The sequence below is a fragment of the Capsicum annuum genome, unplaced genomic scaffold (assembly GCF_002878395.1).
Source record: "Capsicum annuum cultivar UCD-10X-F1 unplaced genomic scaffold, UCD10Xv1.1 ctg3498, whole genome shotgun sequence".
Taxonomy (NCBI): Eukaryota; Viridiplantae; Streptophyta; class Magnoliopsida; order Solanales; family Solanaceae; genus Capsicum; species Capsicum annuum.
The window spans coordinates 1-4,891 of record NW_025841864.1 but is presented as its reverse complement, the minus strand read 5'-3'; the positions used below and the strand labels follow the sequence as shown (position 1 = coordinate 4,891).

Here is a 4,891-nt window from a genome sequence, read left to right as displayed (position 1 = left end):
GAAGAAACGGATTCAATAATTATACTACAACTAAGTAGGTGATTACTAGTTGTTAATTAATTCTAGAATCAAGACATGAAACTAAAGAAACAATAAGATGAAACTAAGAATCTAAAATTTTAAGCTCGGAAATATTGCGTGAACAGTAGCAGTGATGACATGGCAGCCACGTATTAGTTTGATTTTATCAAGTGGTTATTCTCAAATGTTCAAGTCTTGGTAAAAAAAAATTAATTTAGATTGGTGGAATTTGTTTTAAGAGGGAAAATAAGTCTTGGAGCCTTTTTCAATTTTCAAGACTTGACTTTTTCTTGTACTTCTCCTTAAAACATGGATCCTTAAATCATGGAAAAGTGTTGGAAAGTGGTTGAGACTTGATTGATAGGTCCTTGTTGGTTGTAGTGTCTTTCAAGACTAACAAATAATACACTCTTTTCCTTTAACTTTTTGAATTTAGCATTCACTTTATCTTCAACAATATATGAAGGTGGTGATGAACATCAAGAACAACAACAACAACACCAAGAACTATAACAATAATCTTCAAGAACACCAATAATTTTTCACACGGCCAACTCCAATCCACAATAACAATATCTCCAACACTTGGCCAAGACAACTACAAATTCAACAAGTTCAAGCTCAAGTTTAGATTTAGACACAAAGTGTTAGTGGACAAGAAAACTAACACTAAAAACAACAAAACAAACAAGAACACTACTAGATCTAGACATACAACAAACAAATCTCGGCCAAGACACAACAAGAATGCGATTTTCGGCCAAGAACACAAAGGTGGCAGATTTGACTGTTTCTAGAATTTTCAGATTTCAGTTTTTTATTTTTTGTAGTTTTCAAGGTCTCAAGCCCAAGATTGATCTTGTGGGAACAAAATCAAGCCATGCTTTGATACCAAATGATACGGGAAAGACAAGGGAAGCACGAAACAAACACCAAATCAGTCCACTAATCTTAAGGATTCGATGACCAAGATGGAGACCACACTCGGATTCGCTACCAACAACAAGAATACAAGATACAAGAGTATATTTTAACACCAAAACAGCTACAAAACGTGATGAACAAGATGAACAACAATAATACAAGTTTTGGAATCAACGAAGACCCCAAAACAGTCCACTACACAACACATACACGATTTGCAAGAAAATAAAGATAGATAGTGAGACCAAAATTATTACAAGATTAAGAACCAAGTGTATTTCAACACTAACCCCTAATGAATGTAACAATCAAAGCCACACTCTTACGGTGACCACCAAGGGAATGAACTCACCTCAAGATCTACCGTTTCCAAGCAAAGATCAATATTGGCTTTCTAAGCCCTATGCTAAGGATGACTTTTCCACGCCCTACAACTAAGGGTGTTACACTCTCAAAAGAGAGAAAATATGTCTTTCAATTCTTCATCATTCCAAATCTAGTGAAAATAAGACTAAGGGGGCCTATTTATAATATATTACAAATGAAGATAAAAAGACCACTTTGCCCTTAATAAGAGGGGCGGTCATGGTGTGTAAATACACCATGTGTAATGTCCAAAATGCCCTTAATTAAGGTCCAAAACCGTGAGTCCTCAACCTTAAATGTTCCAAGCAACCTTCCACACGCTAGATTGCTTTAAGTTATGCTCAAAACCGGTCCTCCATGCATGTTCTTGTATTCTCGAGGTGACCAAGTCTTGAGCCTCTATGTGTTGGCCTCCAAAAATGTCATCAAAAGTTAAGATGACCATTTGTCCCGTATCACATTTCATCATCTAAAAAAATATCTTTCATTACAACAGTTATTACTGTAAGGTCTCTAGAATAAAAACATGTAATGTAGCCTCTGGATTGATCCCATTTGCTTTCCTCCCAATCTGTCATCTCCATTACATCTGTACATATATGGGGCACCTCTATTTTGGCTCTTTCAAATGGTAGCTTGCTTGTTTCTTGTTACCTTCCCTCTCTCTTGTCCTCTCTCACGCACACAGTGACATCTCACAATCTTATATTGGAGCTTTTTAATTTGTTCCCTTGGATAATATTTCTGTGTTTCTGTGATCTTTTCCTTTATTTTATTGCCTAAAAATAGAGAATACATGTGTACATGACCTGTTATGTGTCCTAGATGTATTATCATCTCTTTGTCCACAACTAACTTTGTATGATAGTTTTAATTTGGATGTCTATTATATTATTGACCAAGTGTTGTTTTCATCATTGATAATTTTAAGGTATCGTGACCCGAAGACTGGGCTTCCTTATGCAACTAAAGAAGCATTTAAGATCATCTGTGAACGGTAAGGATTAGTGAAAAGCCTTGTCCTACTATTTCATGGTTCTTGCTATGAAAATTTATTTCATCTTGTTAAATTTGTCTAGTTTACTCAAATCAAATTCGACCCGCTTATTTTAGAGGTCTTGTTAACGTGTAGTTATTTTTTCGAACCCCTTAATAGAAATCCTGGCTCTGCCACTGCTCCTACATATTGTTTTAGGGACTTTGATTCTAATACTTTGGCCATACATGCAGTAGTGTAAATGGAAAATCTAAATCCATAGCTGATGGGAACCAATCTGATAAGAAACATAAAAAGAAGAAATAGAAGACCAAATCTTAGGAGGACTGTATGGTTAACAATGATATTCCTGTTCTATAAGAAAATGGAATGAATACCATCACCATGTTCTGAAAAAAATGACCACCAGGAAAGAAAGCGTAAACGATCTAGATGTCACCTCCCACCATGTGAAAATGCACACCAAGATCAAATCTTTCACAAATTCGCTAACTGGACAGCCCAAAAAATACACAGGATTGGTAATTAATAGGAAAAACAAAACCAAGATTAAAATTCACGATAATGTGTAATAAAAGCGTCACCTTTGACTGGTTGGATAAAAATAGGAAAGGTTTGCAATTAGCAAAAAGTCTTCTCTCTCTGTCTCTCTCTCTCAAAATATCGATAACTATTAAAGTTATGGAGATGATCAACAGTTCTGAATCCATAGTTCTTTTTGATCTGTAGTGAAACTGGTTTGCTGGAGATCAAATGATTCCAGTGTTGGCAATGCATATCAAAGCCAGTAGAAAAAAAAATGTAGATCAATTAGGACATAGTAAATAAAAAAGAAAGCACTACATAGCATTCAAAGAGAAGGAACAATAACAACAACTAAATAAAGCGATAACTGAAGCGTAAGAAATAACATGTAGTAACATGAATCGAAGGATAAGGAAGTACTGAGAAAAATGCCACTACTACCGCCTACTCGTAGGGAAGGAGAAACAGGTATAGTGTACCAAACTATCACCAAGCTTAACCCACAGGAAGGGGAGAGAACAGAAACTTATCTACTTAACTTTTATCCGTATTTGCGATCTCCACACCATCCTATCTAAGGTTATGTCTTCAATAATCTTAAGATGATGTGATGCAATTACAGTATTGACAACAAACAGGACAAAGCGTCTTTAGTGAATCCTCCAGAAGTGTTGAATCCAGTTCCTAGCCAGTTCACAGTTATCTCAGTTGCTCCAATATCCAGTACTCTAGACGGTGCACTCAGGATTCGTAAATCAATTAGTTTAGTAACTGGTGTTGCTTGTATTTACAAATAGTTAACTTTTCAAGGGAAGATCTAGTATTGCAGTTACAGGTTCGACAGAAGCCAATCATTTAGGCTAAAATCGTGTACTTATGTTAAAAGATTCAGTTAAAAGGCAGGCCGATGCAGTAAGTTCTCGTTATGCGCAGGTCCAAGAAAGGGTCAGACCACAAAAGTTTATTATATGCAGCCTAACAAGGTTGTTTTCACGATGCGATATGTATAAATAAACTATTTACAACCCAAAAATTAAAGAGAGTTGTGATTTAAAAGCCATAAGGTAAGAATCCGGATTTCGCCCCTACTTTTCATGAAGAAAAACTTAAATTAGAAACATTACTATATAATCAATTAGTTGACTGACCAATATGAATTACTTGTATTGAGCTGTAGTAAAAATGTCTAATATAATCTTGATAAGCTATTTAGTCCCAAACCATATCCTTGAGGCAAATTGAAAAGGCCAACTTTGATTTCTGACATTACATGAGCAATTTTTCTATAAACAATAAAGGCACTATTGTAGAAGCGTGGAAAACTAAAAATAACAACAAAATGCTAAAAAGAGCATGACAAAGCATATTAAAAACTCTAAATGAGAAACCTGACCAGTTGGTTCTGGAATAGTGGTCAGCATGTGGCGCTTCACTATTTTGTGGAACTCATCGTAATCACTTGCTGTGACTATGAGTCACCATAGCCTAAAAATATGAACAAACACAATATCAAGATTTCAAAAAGAATTTATACAGATCAAGTATGACATGTACAGATAACAATAGCTTGAACATTGCATTACTCTGTGTTTTCTCTCAAGCTCTCATCTTTCAAGGAAACTGGTGGTAAATATGTTAACTTCTCTGTAACAATGTGCCATTGTTTGTCCAACCTCCACATTAGTTTAAAAGATCTCCATATAATGAGAAATTTATAAAGCTTCAGCCAGTTGTATAGTGAAACTGGAATTTTGCTAATACACAACTAATCATGCTACGATTGAGGTGGTACGTTAAACTCTTTTATCATATCTACCATTATAATAATGCCCTTTCAAAACACTACTATAACACAGTTATGTGCTGGATGTGCCTCCTTATAAGCAAACAAGCATACATCACAAATAATAATTCATACAAAATGTGTTGTGGGGGAAATATAGTGTCGAGGAAAAGTTAACTGTTTCATTAATCACAAATGGGTTGTGTGTATCTTTTTGTTTTTCTAGATTATCATGAAACACAGTCACACATGCTTGAAGACGGACCTCTGGTACA

At 35.2% G+C, this 4,891-nt stretch overlaps 1 long non-coding RNA gene across 1 annotated transcript; it reads right to left on the bottom strand.

Moving 5' to 3' along the window:
* Positions 1-2,546: 2,546 nt before the first annotated feature.
* Positions 2,547-4,883, bottom strand: LOC124891415. Its single transcript, XR_007049685.1, has 2 exons — positions 2,893-4,883; positions 2,547-2,800 (listed from the first exon to the last, which is right to left on the bottom strand). It is a non-coding gene; the product is annotated as an uncharacterized LOC124891415 (long non-coding RNA).
* Between the last annotated feature and the right edge of the window lie 8 nt (positions 4,884-4,891).